An 18877-nucleotide genomic window follows, 5' to 3' on the forward strand; every position below is an offset into this window, starting at 1 on the left:
ACTAGTGCACAGGATTCTAAGTCCTTGCTTATTAGTTAAATCTTTTATAGATTCTGGTCTTAGTGAATATTGAGACAATTTAGGCAGGGGTTTGGAATGATCTATTTGGACTTTTATGGGTTCAGGACTTTTTTTTTTTCAAGGAACATTTAATAACAAGGTAGATAACATACTTATTTAACATGGTACTTTTACATCACTGAAGCTAAAGCGAAACATCTGGTTCACTGGGTAAAAATAGCCTACTTAATGTGTGTACGCTGCAGTGCAATTTAAAAAAATACTGTAATTTTAATTTCAGAACTTCAGAGTTTAAGTGTCAGTATTCTCTTTTAATATGGGAAAAGAAAATGCTTTTTAAAATTATTTGAAGCTTGGACAAAAATTCCATAGCTATATCCTTAAGGTCTCTCTGTAGTCTTCATGATTCAGATGACACAAAGGAAGCTTCAAATTCAACCTTTCAGAGAAGACATTCCAGCTCGCATGATCTCGTCAACCAGGAGGATGTTGGTGGCAATCACAGTGCAAGAGTGAAGAAGCTGTTTCTTTACACAATAGTTATCCCATATGCCTACTTCGGCGGCTACCATTGGCTCACCTGTGTTCAAGTCCACACCCACAAGTTGACCTGATTCTGAATGTTCTGCTTGAACTTTAGTGTTTCCTGAAGGTTAAAACCAGAGTTCTGAGCAAGAACCTTGGGACTAATGAGCGATGCATCAGCAAATGCTTGAACTCCCAGCTGGGCCCTCCCCTTTACACTGGGCTTATATTTAATCAAGGCTTCTGCCATTGCCACTTCCGCTGCACCCGCACCCGGAACTACACAGCCATCATCAATAGCATTTTTAACAGCCCTCAAGCCATCTCTTATTGCATCTTTGATTTGAGTGAGTGTGTGCTTATTTGGTCCTTTGATCAATAATGTGACAGAGCGAGGATTGTTACACTTCTCAATAAAAGTGAATTTCTCTTCTCCCAATGTATACTCATAGACAAGTCCTACATGTCCCAAACAATCAGGATTTAGGTCATCGAAAGAATTTAGAGCTACTCCACCACAAGCAAGAGTCAGCCTTTCCATATTTCTCCTTTTAGCTCTACGCAGAGCTACTATGCCTTCTTTCGCAAGAGCATCTAAGGAAAAGGAGTCAATTCCCTTTTGATTAATAACAACAAATCCTTTATCTGAATCACCACAGACTTTCTTTTTCAGTTCTATTATTTTTTTAACTCTATCTTCAATGAATTTTCTTTCAGCTTTTACGAGTTTCTCTCTCTCTTCTGCACTCTTGTAAAAAAAACCCAGAATTCACTTCTGTTTTTTCATACTCTAACGACACATTGCATGTGAGGATGTATGCATCTTCTCTTTTTTTTCGTATCAGGATGCCGTGCCCCATGGTCCAAAACAAGACCTCTGATTAAGCTTGTATCAGTTTCAGATTTATGTTTCATCTCCATGATCTCAACCATGAAGAGATCAATAGGTTCATCTGTTTTTTTAGTGGCCAAAATCGAGTCCACTACAGCCTCTGTTAAGACATCAGCAAGTTCAGCATGCACTTTTGTACGTAGAGATGTTCTGGCGACATCTATAAGTGTTTCCCTGTCCATTTCTTTGCTTACTTTGACTTGTTCCAAAAACTGAAGTGCCTTTTCCTTTGCAGCTTCAAATCCTTCTGTTATTATTCCGGGATGAAGACCTTCAGAAATGTAGAGATCCGCCTGTTTCAGTAGCTCTCCAATGATTAGGACATTGGATGTGGTACTATCACCAGTTATGTCATCCTGGGCTGTTGCTACTTTGGCTATTAGGGAGGCTGTTGGGTGTTGAATTTGCATTTCATGAAGCAGCACATTGCCATCTTTAGTAAGCTTGATGTCTCCAGCACCAGACACGAGCATCTTCATGGTGCCCTTAGGCCCCAAGTTGGTCCTCAGCACGTCCTGCAGCCCCCCGGGCCGCGCTGATGTTGACCGCCAGCGCCGCCTGGGCGCGGGCCACCTCGGCCTTGGGGCTCAGGGTCTTCACGGCCACCATAGCTGACCAGAGGAAGAAGAGGAGGTACAGCGCGCTGAGGGCCCGCAGCTGGCTGGGCCGGGTTCAGGACTTTTAATTTTGCCTGTGTCAGTTGAGGAAGAAGCCGGTAGGCATTTAGGCACTTCTGAGAGATCGGGGCTCTCACACTTGCATCTCAATTTCATTAAGTCTTGCTTGGACAGAGCAGAGCACCTCAGGTAATTTCTTCTCCTAATTACATTTTATCTGACTCCTCAATTTAGGAACCCAATCTAATAATGCTGGGGCAGTGCCGCACAAAAGGAATGTATGGTTTCCTGGAAATGGCCCTAATAGCATCTGGACTGGTTTAGATACAGGTACACTTTGAATTTGGTTAAAAACCCTTACTACAGGGCAGCCCGGGTGGCTCAGCGGTTTAGCGCCGCCTTCAGCCCAGGGCGTGATCCTGGAGACCCGGGATCGAGTCCCACATCAGGCTCCCTGCGTGGAGCCTGCTTCTCCCTCTGCCTGTGTCTCTGCCTCTCTTTCTCTCTCTGTGCCTCTCATTAATAAATAAATAAAATCTTAAAAAAAAAACCCTTACAACACAAAAATGTTCTTTACTCTGAGGGATTTGCTATTTTATGAAAGTGGGATTTATTGTTGATCAAACTTAATGTATACCCACCAATACTGTATAGGATTCTCCATTGATTTTTATCTTCTTTTTTATCTTCTTTTCCCCATGGGGAGCAATTTCCTGGAGGATCCCTTGGAACTCCATTAATGCTTATTATTATTTTGATGATTAAATTTTTTAAGCCTTCCCCCAATGGAAAAACAGTGTGGATTAATAGGTGGAGGTCTATAAAATGATAGGTTCAGCATCAGGCATTCCTTTCCCAGTGCCCTTGTTTACAATGAAAGACACAGTATTCCATTTTTTTTTTTTTTTTTTTATGAAAGACACAGAGAGAGAGACAGAGACACAGGCAGAGGGAGAAGCAGGCTCCACGCAGGGAGCCCAATGTGGGACTCGATCCTGGGACTCCAGGATCATACCCTGGGCCGAAGGCAGGCGCCAAACCACTGAGCCCCCCAGGTGTCCCAGGATACAGTATTCCTGAATGGAAGACGTCTGAGTTCTGGCTTAAAGTTCATATGTTGAGGTCCTCAGCCCTTGGAGCTGTTGTAAATATAGGGCCACAAGTTTATTGGCTTTTGAGTTTTATCTTGGCCCTGAGGTTTTTCAAAATGCTCAGCTAAGGCTGTAAATTCAGCAAGAGGGGCTGTTGCCCACCCCAGTTTGTGTGTCATTAGGCCACTTTAGGCTGATACCCCCTAATAAATAAGGAAGTCAGGGCATTTTCTAGGTCTGCATTTAATGAAGAAAGCACAGAATGTTTTACAAAAAAAGGTCTCCAATCTTGTCTATAGTCTGAGACTGGGTTCATCCTTTTTTTGTTTGTTTGTTTGTTTGTTTGTTTGCAAGACTGAATGATAGATACCAGTCGGTCCTTGGAAGAAATGCCTTATCAATACTTTCAGGTAGGTCTTTTCCTAGTGCATTTTGGTCCATTCCTGGCAAAGAAATTAGTATATGGGTATTTAGTATTGCCTCTAGGATTTTCCCATTTGGCTTCAGCCACCCATTTGCTAATGTCATATGAATAAATCAGTAGAGACTCAGGAGCCCCAGATCATAAGCTCCAGTTAGAATTCCAAATTCCTCGGAGGACCTGGCTGGCTCAGTCGGTAGAACATGCAACTCTTAATCTTGGTGTGGTGAGTTCAAGCCTTGTGTTGGCTATAAAGATTACTTAAAATCTTTTTAAAAAAAAAAATTCTGAATTCCTCATAAATTTTTGAGGACTCCCTTTAGTGTTTGGACAATCTTTGAATCCTCAGCCTTTGACCATGGAGAAAAGTGGTTACATCTGGTATTGCAGGCTCTGCAGAAGACCTCACTTTCAAAGGCATTGGTTTAACCTCAAGCTCATCTTCAGACTGGAAAGGCAATGGAGGGAGGGACTCGTAGATTCAGAATATCTAGGGAAGGAGCACTCAGACAGTATACACTTCTTTTTAGATTCACTGCCATTGTTGCATAAGCTTATCATTTGCCTTTTGTACAGAATCTTTTAAAGAAACATTTTTTTGATTCATTCAGTTTCTTAGAAACTTCTGTATACCAATGAAAAAATGTATTCCATTGTTTTGGGGAAATTCAGAAATTTCTTTCCTCTAGAGCACTTCATAAATGGATACACTTATCTAGGTTAAAAGTTCCCAAATCATGGGATCCTTGGGTGGCGCAGCGGTTTGGCGCCTGCCTTTGGCCCAGGGCGCGATCCTGGAGATCCGGGATCCGATCCCACGTCGGGCTCCCGGTGCATGGAGCCTGCTTCTCCCTCTGCCTGTGTCTCTGCCTCTCTCTCTCTCACTGTGTGCCTATCATGAATAAATAAAAATTAAAAAAAAAAAAAAGTTCCCAAATCAACTACTGTAATGCAACGAGATCTTGGGTACATATAGTTAGCCAGGGTCCCAGACGGAGGAGTCCCAAATTGTTGGGACTCAGAGGAACCCATTTTTCTCCTCCCATTCCCTGAGGCCTCACTGGGCCCAGTCTAGCTTAAATTGGACCTAGGCTGACCCTAGACCTGGTGTGGTTTCTTCTGGGTGATTCTCAGACCCAGTCTGGAAAAACAAATGCTCAAATAAATGCAGAGAGCTCTTTCAAATGTAGAAACTGCAGAGCTGAGATCTTAACCACCGGCTCTAGATGCAGTGAGAATGCAGTGAGGCCACTGGGCTCCGTGGGCATGTAGGCCTGGTTGCTCCTTGCTCCTGGAGCCATGGGAAGGGGGCTGAGGGTCACCTTCAGATCCCACTTCTGACACCAAAGATGTGAAAAGGTCAACTGAGCATGTTAAATTTTAGTTTACTTGAGCAAAAATGGATTCCAGCAGGCAGTTCAAACAGGAAGTGGTTAGGAGAGATCCATTGACAGGAACTGATAGGGGGAACCTTTTCTAGGGAAAGGTTAGAAGCAAAGTGAGGAAATATTGCCTGGCTGTAGCGTAAGGCCCAGCTGTCTGCTTGTGGTTGGTTGTCCTTGGGTTTGGCTTTTGTAACCTTGAGGCATTTACAGACTTAAGACAGTTTGGTTGGGTTTGCTTACCTGGGCCCTGCAGCATTAGAGCCAGTCAGTCTGATGGCCAACATGTTAGTATTTGAAATCCAAGACATGGGCTGAACTGAAGTAAAATGAATACTTCAAGAACAAATCTCTGAAGTAATGTTGTTTCTGTGATCCATTTATTCGATGAGAAGAAATTGTATTTTCTGGGCCTTATTTTTCCCTTCGTAGGAGGTGGAAATACATAAAGGAAATACATATTTGCTGACTAGCCAGGTACCCTTTCTCAAGTTGAAGAATTGAGAAGGCCAGGGATGCCTGGGTTGCTCAGTCAGTTAAGTGTCTGGCTTTGATCTCAGGCTCCTGAGTTCAAGTCCCGGGTTGGGCTCCACTCTGGACCTGGAGCCTACTTAAGATTTAAAAAAAACTGAGGGCACCTCAGGTGGCTCAGCGGTTTAGCGCCACCTTCGGCCCAAGGTGTGACCCTGAAGACCCGGGATTGAGTCCCACATTGGGCTGCCTGCATGGAGCCTGCTTCTCCCTCTGCCTCTCTCTCTCTCTCTCTCTCTCTCTCTCTCTTTCTCTGTGTGTGTGTCTCTCATGGATAAATAAAATCTTTTTAAAAAATAATAAATAAATAAATAAATAAATAAATAAATAAATAAATAAATAAATAAATAAAATTGGGAAAGTCAGTCTTAGCCAGATGCCTTATCCCCTCTTCCCTTTGGGTTATTAATTGGTAGATTTGCTATCAAAAAGACATTTCTGGGATGCCTGGGTGGCTCAGGTGGTGATCCCAGGGTTCTGGGATCGAGTCCCACATCGGGCTCCCTGCATGGAGCCTGCTTCTCCCTCTGCCTGTGTCTCTGCCTCTCTCTGTGCATCTCTCATGGATAAATAAATAAAATCTAAAAAAAAAAAAAGTTTCCTTTTCTGATCTGAATGAGGTGACCAGGAGAACCCCCAGAAGGTGCACAGGTACAGGGTTCAGATGTGTGAGGACTGGGATCTCCTTTGGGACTAAGTCTCAGTGCAGGGGCACCCTCACTTTTGGTACGTGCAGCACGTTGGCACCCAGCATGTACAGCCACAGAACTCCCGGGTCAAGGGCCTTTGCTACTTGGTGCTTCTGTCACCCCGGGCATCTCGAGTGTCCGGCATGCCCTGCTGACCAGCACCCAGCCTCTTGCTGACCTCCAGGAGATGCATACCATTCCTCCAGAGAGCACCCCTCACACCAAGATCTTTCATATCATTAAAATGTTCTGTGTTCAAGTTAACTTGGGGCAACTGAAATACGTAAGCGCTCACCCAGGGTTTCTGAATGAGGAGGTTAGTTTTAATACATTTTAAAGATTAGTGACGTGGGGCACCTGGGTGGCTCAGTCAGGTAAGCATCCAACTCTTGATTTCCACTCAGGGCATGATCTCAGGGTCTTGGGATCGAGCCCTGCATCAGGCTCTGTTCAGTGGGGAATCTGCTCCTCTTCCTCTGCATGCATTCTCTCTCAAATAAATCTTCAGGAAAAAAAAAAATTAGTGACATAAATGGAAGCAAGCTAGTCAAGCGAAGGCTATGTAGACCTGGCCGGAGGACAAACAGGACAGGGTTCCAGGGTTCCGGGAGACTTCAGAGCTCAGACTGATAGAATAACTGCCCAGAATAGAACTTTCACATTATTACTAAAAACAGTTATGTAAGCAAATGAGACACTTTGTAAATTTAATTTTCTAAGTTGTGTAGCTAACTTAATTTACAAAGTTTTCCATAGGAGAAGATTACAGTCACTTTTAAAAACTGCTTTAGTGAGCCCCCTCCCGAAAATGTGCCTCATGCCATGACCCACCCGTGCTGTCCCTGTCACAGGGACAGGCTTCTCTCCTCCCGTGTTAAGCAGACGCTTAACGACTCAGATGCAAGATACCAAAGACGCAAGCTTTGGGGCCGCACAGTCGGGGTGTTCCCATTGCCTTAACCAGGAACCTGAAGAAAGGCGTATAGCTCAGTGGGCTTCAGATACGGATGTGAGATCATTGCCTTGTGCAAAAACACCAGGTGTAAAAATAAATGATAATTGCATTAGGGGCATCTCCAAGTACAGCTGCCTCACCACCCTTGCAGTGACCGTGTCCATACTACAGACACCCAAAGGCAGTGGCTAATAAAAGCAAGCTCAACACACCTGCCCTCTTGATTCTCCAAGCTTCCTGGAAAGCTCTGTGCACTGAGGGCTGCTGGTGGTGTTCAGACTGCTGTTTTATCACCTGGGCTCAGAATGTGCGGTGTTGGAAGAGATTGTCCGGTTCCCCGACAGTGATCATTTAAAGACATTTTTCCTGGGACGCCTGGGTGGCTCAGTGGTTGAGCATCTGCCTTCGGCTCAAGGCATGACCCTGGAGTCCTGGGATCGAGTCTCACATTGGGCTCTCCCCGGGGAGCCAGCTTCTCCCTCTGCCTGTGTCTCCGCCTCTCTCTCTCTCTGTGTCTCTCATGAATAAATAAATAAAATCTTAATTAATTAATTTAAAAATGGATGCCTGGGTGGCTCAACTGTTTAGCGCCTGCCTTTGGACCAGGGCAGGATCCTGGAGTCCTGGGATCAAGTCCCATGTCAGGCTCCTGCATGGAGCCTGCTTCTCCCTCTGCCTGTGTCTCTGCCTCTCTCTCTGTGTCTCTCAGGAATTTATGAATAAAATCTTTAAAATAAATAAACAAATAAACAAACATTTTTTTCCTATCAAGTCTCCTAATCTTTACATGTATACATGGACAACCTTTAGCCATTTTTATACCTTGTGGCAACCCACTTATGACATGAAGGTACTAGTAGAATGAACTGTAAGGGAGTTCTTCCTTGAAACCCACATGTATTGAAAGGGAAAAAAGAGAAACTCAAAAGCAATACCAAAATATTATGGTAAGGTTAATGCCATTCTGAACATCAATTAGTATTTTTTAGGCATACATTTGTGACTTTGAAAACACTGATGTGGGCTATTGAGCATACACATAAGATTCAAGGGGAAGTATATGAAGTGTGGGTAGCACACTGGACAAGGATCAGAACTGGTTCTGTATTCAAGTCCTGACTCTATACCAGCCATGTGACCCTAGGCAAACCACTGAAGGAAACCGAGGCCCCAGTTGATACCTAGCATTTGTACATGACAGTTCTCCGGGGCTTTTCCCGGATTCTATTTCCTCAGCCTGTTAACTAGTAAATACCACACCTCACCAAAGATCCCAGCAGGGATGGAGAAGAGGTGTGTGTTACCCAGCTGGGGTAGCAGATACATTTTGTTTTTAAATAACTCTGGGTTTTTTGTATATTTCCATAGGTTCACCTTATTGTGAGCACCGTATCTTAATTACACTTTGTAGGGCAGCCGGGGTGGATCAGCAGTTTAGCGCTGCCTTCAGTCCAGGGCATGATCCTGGAGACCCAGGATCGAGTCCCACATCGGGCTCCCTGCATGGAGCCTGCTTCTCCTTCTGCCTGTGTCTCTGCCTCTGTGTGTGTGTGTGTCTCTCATGAATAAATGAATAAAATCTTTAAAAATAAATAATAAATAAATAAATCTTTAAAAAATAATAATAATTACACGTTGTAATAGTTGTGTCTTTGAGGCTAGGAGCCTATTCCATGTCCGATCACCCTCCAGAAGACCCAGAACTGCTCTGAGCGCTCTGTGTTCCTGGGCCCCAGTGCCCTGGTCTTGCCAAGCTACTGACTAGGTACAGTCCTCTTTGAGGAGACAGGGTTTTCTTTCATTTCTGGAAACAGCCCAGTTTGCCATTTTATTACTTCATCGAATGGGACTTTCTAATACAAGGGATAGTTTTTTTGAATGAAACTTTAAAATATATGTTCATGTGTCACCAAATTGTCGAAGATCTTAAGCTTAGATTTGCAAGATTTTATTTGCTCAGGATATACTCAAACAGTTCTAAGTAACACACAAAATTCCTTATGTTTTTCAACATGCATTTCGAGGTCTAACGATCATTAATCACATGCTGTCTTTAAGCTCTTAAGTGTCTAATGGAAGGTTTCTTCAGAGATTTAACTCCCCACAGGAAAAGCCTTTGAGAGAGCACCCTATGGGGCAGCCTAAGTAAATGGCTGCAGGCACCCTGGGTGTCTCCACCTGTGTTTGTTTCTGCGTTCCGCACTTTCTGAGAGTCCAGAGCTGGGAACTCTGGGAAGTTTTTGACATGAGCATTGTCACTGCCTCTTCAGAGAAGTGGAGAGACCCCCTGGAAAACAGGGGGGTGCCAAGCTGGGGCACAGAACACAGCCACCATGGAACATGACGCTGGGATGCCACTGCCTGGATAAACCTCCCAGAAGCCAAGTGAGCTGCCCACTTTTGTGATCTTCAGAGTCAACCAAACTGTTTGCCATATCATTGACTTCTTTACAAAATAATGTTCACCTAGTCTTTGATGATCAAGCCCAAAATAGAAGGGAAAACTTGTCCTAGCACATCACTAAATGTCACTATCCAAACCAGGAGTCAGGAAACATGGATTCTGGTCCCAAGTTCACACTAAAGTAACTGTGTGACCTTGAAGTCACTTGCCCTCTTTGGAGCAATAAGTAACGTGGAACTTGTCCAGGGCTCTCCCTGGGCTATTGAGAAGATGTCACAGGACAATATGTACCAGCTGGGTGAGCCCAAGCCACTGGAGGAAGCTGTCTGGGCCTTTGTGTGAAACCAGGTCAAGTGCTGCTCCTGGGGTGGGGCGGAGTACATGAAACTGCGCACACATGGCTGCGTCAAGCAGACGTACATCAAACAGAAGAGCAGAGCACTTGCAGGAGCCAGAACACAGAACCCAAGGGCGAAGGCTGCCCACGCAGCTCCCTGGCCTCTCTCGCTGCCCCTGCCCCAGCCACGCTTCCCTTCCCGCCGGGAAGGCCTCAGGGCGCAGTGCCACTCAGCCACTCATACAGGCCTCCTGTACCGGTCACAGGAAGACAAAATCCTGGATGTCGGGTAATTCTGTCCGGTGTCAGTGGGGGTTCACCAAAAACACTGGAGACCCCCGTGGCTTCCTGGCATTAGCCTGGCCCTGCCCCCGCCCCTCAGGTGCATTCCATCACCACACATTCAGCACGTCGGCAACCCCGAGAGTAACCCCAAACAGTGAGAGAGGGGGTGACGGGAACTGAAGGCTGAGGACCCAGTGTAGGAAAGGAGGGGGATTTTTGCGAGAGGTCCCAATGACTGCTTTAGATCCAGGTGTGCGGATTGTAGGCCCGGGGCCCGTGGAAGCGGTCGAGGGGCAGGACGGCCACCACCATGGGCTAGAGGAGCCCAAAGAGCCTGAGCCTGGGGTTGGGAGGAAGAGGGAATCACAAGGGGGGACATGATTCTGGCCTCGGGGGATGTTGTGACCCAGAGGACACACGTTCACAGGCAAGGAGCAGCCCAGCCCTGCTTCCTAGTGCAGTAGGCGCTCAGGCCCCTGGAGCTCACAGCTTCCACTTGACATCCGCCTCTGGCTTGGCTGCACCTACTGCACGAATGAAGACCATTCTCGGCAATTTACGTTGACATCACTCCAAAAGGACACGCCGTTACTATGAAGGGCCCCGGAGGAACCTGCAGGGGGACTTCCATCACATCAGTGTAGAAGTCCATCTCCTTGAGAAGAAAAAGGAGAGGCTCGGGCTGACAGTCACCGGTCCAGGGTCCTGCACGGCCTCTGTTCTGCAGATCCTATCAGTCACTAGCCTGACGGTAGATTGCAGGTGTACCTGACACACTCACCCGCTAGAGGAGCAGTAGCATCAGACATTTAGCCTCGGAAGAGGAGGAAGTGGTGCAGGCTATGGATGGCTCAGGGCAAATGCGCAATCTCAGCATCCCTGCCAGGGTCCAGATGGCCTGACTCAGCATGGGCACGTCCTCTGTCTCCTCCCCATCCCCTGGGATGGCCTCATTTCTCACCCCCGAGTTGGCCAAGCTCTGTGCACATCTGGCACCTGGACCAGATTCACCAAGACCATCTCAGGCCCTTTTTCCTTGTTTTGGGTTTCAGCCTCCAGCTGCCGCTTCCCAGAAGTGTTTCCATGTCATGACTTCTTTGGTTCTCTATGTCTCAAGTGGGACGTCAGCAGGATGCCTCCGAGGCCTCTGCCACAGACAGGGAGGCAGCCCCCCACCCTCTCATGCTGTGGGCCCCACATGGCACAGAAGGCAGGGTCTGCAGCCTCCCTGGCTTGGAGAAGAGAGTGTGTCACTAAGACACTAATGACTTAAGGAGCACCTGGGTGGCTCAGTTGGTTGAGTGTCCAACTCTTGATTTCAGCCCAGCTCATGATCTCAGGGCACTGAAATCCAGCCCCTCTGGGGCTCATTGCTCAGCAGGAGGAAGTCTGCGTGAGATTCTCTCCCTCTGCTCCTCTCCACCTTGCTCACTCTTTCTAAATAAATCTTTTCTAAAAAGATATTAATAACTTCAGGTCACACACACAATAGGTATGCGGTTTTCTTTTTCAGTGTTCAACAACAAAAAGTGAAATGAACTAGGGGTGGTGGAAGGGGAGGAGGGCAGGGGGTGGGGGTCCATGGGTGACGGGCACTGAGTGGGGCACTTGACGGGATGAGCACTGGGTGTTATTCTGTATGTTGGTAAATTGAACACCAATAAAAAATAAATTTATTATTAAAAAAATAATTTAAAAAAATTGAGAAAATTAAAAAAAAAAAACAAAAACAAAAAGTAAGTCAAAATCCTTAATATGTGTTGCTATGAAGATAGGCCTCCCTGGGCAGGTCCCTGCAGAAGTAGCTTTTAGACCTACACGCAGAGCTTTTTATTTTCCCCGGTAGCAATCTTCACAGCACGGCCTTTGGCTCTTTTGGGATTACGATTCTGGTTTCCTTTTATTGAAATTCTGCCGGCACTAAGGCACCCAGGTGGAGGCAGGTGAGTCTCCCCCTCCCAACTCGGGTCACAGGGAGTGACCGAGCCCCACCCCCACCCCCAGTCGCCCCCCCAGCTCAGGGCCAGCCTGCCTGTGAGTCACTTATGCTCCAGAGCAGGAGGGTTTGGCCGCTGGAGAGAAATCTGTCCAGGGTGCGTCCTCCTAGGAACCAGCTGCAGCTGCGCCGCCAGCCCCAGGGCTGCGAAGAATGTCGCAAGCAGCTTGCATGGCCCAAGGGGCGTCCCGCGTGGTGGTCTCACTGCAAAGCACGCGCCCAAGAGCTTTTGCACGGCCGTCCACACTCATCCCGCACCCTCACGTCCACAGCCGTTCCCCATCCCCGTCGCGGAGGCGGGACGGCCGGGGGGCGGGAGGCGGAGCTCCGCGGGGACAGCCACCGGGCAGTGCCTTCGGGGCCCGATTCCCGATTCCCGGAGAGGAGCTTAGCTCGCGAGGGAGCTGGCCCAGCCGCCCCTCCCCGTCCCCCGCCCCGGGGGTGACTCCGCGCCCCTGGGCCTGGGCCTGGAGGCTCGGCCGCCGACCCGAGGCCGCCCCCTGCCGTCCGCGGCCCGGGCAACCCCTCGGTGCGCAGTCGGCCCCCACCCCAGGGTGCGCTTGGAGACGCGCTCCCTGCAGGCGGCGGGCTAGACGGCGAGCGGCGGGGTGCGGGGAGCCCGCGCGGTGGGCCCGGGCGCTGGGCAAGAGGCTGTTTCTGGTGTCCGTGGCGGCGATACTCCCTTTGGAGTTTCGGGGCGACATTTCCGGGGGAACCGCAGCCCTGGCTCTGGATGGGCGCGCCCGGTTCTGTGCTGCTCCCTCCCGTGTGGCCGGGCGGCCCGGCAGGGGGCGCTGCCGCGGGGGGCCGCTCCTGGGGTGCCCTGGCCGCCCCGCCCCGGGCCCCGCCCCCGCCCCGCACCCCGCGGCCGCAAACGCCCACGCCCCGGGTTTTGCGCGAGTGAAGCTGCCCCCCGCCCCCCAACACTAGCGGCGCCATCCAGAAAGCCGTGCTGCCGTTTGTGGCCAAACCAGTGTCCCCAACAGTTGGTTCCTTCCTCCGGGACCTACGAAATGAAGCTAAAGAGGTCAAAACTGCAGCCACCTTCACAGCAGAGGACGGACAGACTCCAGCTTCAACCTTGATGGGAAGCCTGCTGATGACTGATTTTAAACTGGTCATCGACAAAATGCCCTGTGATGTCCAGTGCTCCCAGGAAGAGACGGAATTGGGAAAATGTGAAATCTTTGGTTCCCAAACTGTTTACCTGTACAATACAGGTACCTCTCAATACAGCTTTGCATTGGGAGGAGTTTCAGAAAAAGAGAGAGCACCATTGACGGCAGAAAACTGACCCCCCAGAAAACTGACAGCCCCAGCCTCTCCAACAGATAAAAGGTGAAGGGAAGCCTGCCCAGAAGCCCAACCCAGCAGCCGTCGGGGGGGCCTGGGTTGGCGCTGCTGTCCATCCTGTACTCCTGGGATGTGATGGAACCAGTGACAAACCTCATCATATTTGCAAATCCCATGGTCTTTTTTGCATACCTCATAGTCACTCAACAGGATTATATGTACTCAACCGTTAAGACTAGGCCGTTTCTTCACTTCTTTTGTAGAAACCAAAGCAACGACATGCCGATGTGGTGCCATAAGCCGAGTGAAATGATCCTGCTAAGGCTACAGAATCCCTGAAACAGAGATCCCTGAAAAGGAACTCACTGACAAGAGTGAATCTTACATTTTTAAAAGTCATTGAATTTTTCCAGAATGTGCTGATTCTGTAACTTAGAAACTAGAGCTTTTTGAGTCCCACAGTGCCTTTGAATTTGAGTCTTTCAAATTTTTGTTGGTTAAAAAAAAAAAAATGCCTGGAAAAAAAAGTGTCGCCCATTAAGTATTTCAAGGACAGGGACCATGACTTTTATTTATTTATTTATTTATTTATTTATTTATTTATTTATTTATTTAGCTATTTAGCTATTTAGCTATTTAGCTATTTAGCTATTTATTTAGACATCTTTCCAGAATAAGAAAAACCTTAATTCAACTTCATTCAACATGCTGATAATCATCTATTGAACATATCCCAACAACACTACTGACTTGCTGTATAAGACTATAGGCTTCTCATACTCTCTGTGCCTCAGTTTCATTATCTGTAAAGTAGGTAATAACATCGCCTACTCATAGGGTGAGGAGGAAAGGAGATGTATCTGTATGGCTCTCAGCAGTGTTCCTGGCCAGATGGAGGACTCCTAGGAAATGTTTGTCATTATTTTTACATCTACCACAGTTAAGTTCTGAGCTAAGTGCTAAGTTACTCATAATAATTACTGATGATTACTGTCCTCCTGATTACTGTCCTCAAAACATTTACCATTTGAAGTAAAGATGTATACAAACAGGCATGTAAGATTATAAATGACTGATGCTATAAAAAAAGGTAAGAGAGCAAGGTGCTAGAGGACGGTGGAGAGGAGGAATGTATTATGTCGGAGAGGAAAGACACCAGAAGGTCTTATGGGAGGGATTACATCTCAGCTAGATCCGGAAAGATGAGTTAGAATTTAGATGGACAAAGAGAAGCTGTCTCAGCAGAAGAAATCGCATGAACAATGATGCTGAGACAGTGACAGTGCCCAGTATAACCGGAGGGTAGGAGACAGGAGTGGGGGCAGCAGGCAGGGAGGCCAGAGAAATGATCGCCGTCAGCAGCGAGCATCTGGTAAAGGCTCACTCAATGCCAGGCACCACAGACTGGAAGAAGATCACAGGGCCTGAGGAGCCTTGCTAAAGGCTGTGATTTGTCTTATAGACCATGCGGCACCCTCAAAGCTACCTGAGCAGGTCTCTATTTGCAGAAGGATGGAGCACACAGCAGGCTCTTGGTAGACACCTGTCAGATTAAATTAAACTGGATGGCAGGAGAGTATAAATGGTGACCAGTCCGATACAGGTATGAAGCTACACAATAAATTCTTAGTAATGACGTAGTCCAGATGTCCTTGGTACCTAGAAGGGCTCAGTAGGTACACATTTAAGACACATGCTTGCTTTAGAATCAAGGGAGACTATAAAGCCAAGTAGGGAAGCAGTTTCTACCCCAGGTCACTGCTCTACAAAGCTTAAACATAACAAGTATAGAATGTCTAATGTAGTGTCTTATTCCTGAGGCAGTGGGGAGGAGATTAACCCCTGCACTACGACAGAATGCAGTCGTTTGGGGGCCGTGGCCAGAAGGGATGTGCATTCCCCTTTCTGGTGGTAAGGATATGGGGAAATGGTATTTCCAGTGGAGGCCAAATTCCTAGCTTCCCAGACTGTAAGTGTACCTAGAGCCGGTCTTGCGCTCTCCGGCTGGCCTATAGGTCTTGTTCAGAAACACAAGAAGCTGTGCCTGTGTTGGGCCTGTGTGCAGGGCATGCAAAAATGACATGATTGCTACTCCAGATTCTGAAAAGCCCTAAGCGATCAGATTATGTTGGCCATAATCTTGTTCAAAACATTATAGAATATACAAGCTTGCACACCAACCTCAGGGCTTCCCCAGGGGCATCATCAATTCACCTATTGGCAGCAATGACTAGAGAAACTTTATGCAAAGCCTAGAATGTGAGAAGGAGGACTGGTGTGGGGCAAGAGAAAGGCTAGCAGATGGGCAAAAAAGCTAGTCATGTTGGCAGGACACTCTAGGTCCTGCAGTGCCTGGGAGAGTGGCGTGTCTACTGCCACCTGGTGGCTGGCAATAGCTACACACCTTCTCTGCAGGCTTTCTGGGGCATCTGGGGCAGGGGTGAGGGCCCAGCCAGGAGCCAAATGGGGCCAGGAGTTAGAGTTATTGTGTAAGAAAGTTAGAGCCACTATGCCTACAATCCAGAAGGTCTTGTCCCTGGGCGCATACAAAAGATGACCTTTGCTGTCTTTTGGCTTGAAATAACCTCCAACTGTCTTTCTACATTGCCCCCAGATACATTTTAGGCTTTGAGAAAAGCATGAGCTTTTGCTCACCCAGGGTCACTGTCGAGAGTCAACACGTGGTATGGGTGTCTTACTCTGTTACTGCACCAGCCTCTGATGAATTCCTGATCAGTGGAAAAGTCAGTGCAGAAAAGGGAGCAAAGGGTGACAATAAGATAGTCCATGCTACTCCAGTTTTACATTAAAAAAAAAAAACGCAATGCCACATTTTTATACTCATGTTTTTATAGCAGCATTATTCACAATAGCCAAGAGGTGGATGAAACCCAATTGTCTATTGGTGGATGAATAGATAATACAAAGTGTTATACATTCACACAATAGAATATTATTCAGCCTTAAAAAGGAAGGAAATTCTGCAATATGCTACAGCATGAATGAACCTTGAGGACATAAGCCAGTAAGAAAAAGACAAATACTGTGTGTTTCCACTTATCTGAGGTCCCTGAAGTAGTCAAATTTATAGAGACAAAGTAGAATGGTGGTTGTGGGGGCTGGGGGAGTGGTCGTGGGAGATTACTATTTAATGAATGTGGAGATTCAGTTCTCTGAGACGAAAAAGTTCTAGAGATCCGTTGCACAGCAGCATGGATATACTAAACACTACAGATCTGCACTCTTAGAAAGTGGTTAGGATGGTAAATTTTATATTATGTGGTTTTTTACCACAATTAAAAATATATTATAAAACAAGATAAAATCAGAAAGGGAAACAAACGGTAAGAGACTTTTTTTTTTAGATTTATTTTATTCATTCATGAGAGACTTTTTTTTTTTTTAGATTTATTTTATTCATTCATGAGAGAGGCAGAGACACAGGCAGAGGGAGAAACAGGCTTCCTGTGAGGAGCCTGATGCAGGACTCCAAACCAGGACCCCAGGATCACGACCTGAGCCAAAGGCAGAGACACTCAACCACTGAGCCACCCAGGTGCCCCAGAGGCTCTTAACTATAGGAAACAAACTGAGGGTCGCTGGAGGGGAGGTGGGTGGGAGGATGGGGTACCTGGATGACGGGCATGAAGCAGGGCACATGATGGAATGAGCACTGGGTATTATATGCAACTGATGAATCACTAAACTCTATATCTGAAACCAACGACACACTACATGTTAATTGAATTTAAATTAAAATTTTTAATTTTAAAAAATTTGATGCCTATTAGTCTTACTACTGTTCTCTCTTTTTTGCAGCATTATTATTTTTCTATTTTTGTATTTTGTATTGAAGTATCATTTACATACAATGAATCACACTGTTCTTATGTGTTCAGTTCAATGAGTTTTGATTACTCCAAACAAGATATAAATACTTCCATCACCCAGAAATTTCCTCATACCCCTCATGCTGTCAGCACTTACTGACTTCTTTCACTAGATACATATTTTTTTATTGAGGTTAAAGTTACATACCGAAGCCTGCACAGGGCTTAGGTGTACCATTTGTACTTTGACAGAGGTCTATACCCATGTAACCAATACCCTAATCAAGACCCAGATTTCATCGTGAGTCTACAGCCTTCCCACTGTTCCTTTCTAGTCTGTGACCTCCTCTACCCAAGACAACTGCTGTTCTCATTTCTCTCCCCACAGATCACTTCATCCATTCTGGGACTTCACACAAATGGAATCCTGCAAATACATGCTCTTTCCTGCCTGGCTCCTTTCACTCAACATAATGTTTTTTTTTTTTTTTTTTTTTTTTTCAACATAATGTTTTTAAGAGTCACCCATGTTGCTGAGTAAATCAATACTTGGTTTCTTTTTTCAAAGAGTAGTATTCTATTGCATAAGTGTACCAAAATGTGTTTATCCCATCCTGTTAGACAGTAGAGCTATTTCTAATATGGGGCCATTCTGAATAAGGATCCTGTACAAGTCTTTATGTGAACAAATGTTTTATTTCTCTAGGGCAAAATACCTGGGCCTAGGGGATTCACTGGGTAATAGGACAAATGTACATTTAATTCTATTTTTTTTAAAAACTGCTGAAATTTTTTTTAAAATTCTGGAAGAAAATTCCAGAGTGATGCCATTTTTCACTCTTACCAGTCTTCTTTTTATTGAAGTATGATTTACATACGGTAGAGCTCACCCTTTTTAATGTGCATCTCTGCAAAATTTGACAATGCATTCAGTTGTGTAACTACCACCACAACCAAGAGTTTCAACCAGTCCACCATTCCCCAGCCCCCACCCCTGGCAAATTCCCCGCTATACCTTTTGTAGTCATTTTTCCCTCAACTCCAGTTTCTGGGGTTGCTATATTTTTGCCCTTTCCAAAATGTCATATAAATGGAATTACACAGTCCATATTCTTTTGAATCTGGTTTCTTTCACTTAGCAAAATGAATTCTGGGCTCATGCATATTGTTGCACACAGCGGGGATACATTCTGCTTTACTGCCAAGCAGTAGTCCCTAGGTTTTTTTGTTTGTTCAAGATTTTACTTATTTATTCATGAGACACAGAGAGAGAGAGAGAGAGAGAGGCAGAGACACAAGCAGAGGAAGAAGCAGGTTCCACTCAGGGAGCCCGATGTGGGACTCGATCTGGGGTCTCCAGGAATCACACCCTGGACTGAAGGCAGCGCTAAACCGCTGAGCTACCCGGGCTGCCCTGAGTTATTTATTCTAGATAGAAAACCTTTATCAGATATGTGATTTGCAAATATTTTCTCCAAATCCATGGCTTGACTTTTCATTTTCCTCACAATCCCTTTTGAAGAGCAAACATTCTTAATTTTGATGAAATTCACCTTATCATTTTTTTTCTTTTATGGTTCATGACTTTGACATTGTAGCTAAGAAATC

General features: G+C 46.2%; 1 pseudogene; it reads right to left on the reverse strand.

Annotated features, from left to right (window-relative positions):
• Positions 1-316: 316 nt before the first annotated feature.
• LOC100687030 lies at positions 317-2062 on the reverse strand (annotated as a pseudogene).
• Between the last annotated feature and the right edge of the window lie 16815 nt (positions 2063-18877).

This window comes from Canis lupus, chromosome 7 (assembly GCF_011100685.1).
Source record: "Canis lupus familiaris isolate Mischka breed German Shepherd chromosome 7, alternate assembly UU_Cfam_GSD_1.0, whole genome shotgun sequence".
Lineage (NCBI taxonomy): Eukaryota > Metazoa > Chordata > Mammalia > Carnivora > Canidae > Canis > Canis lupus.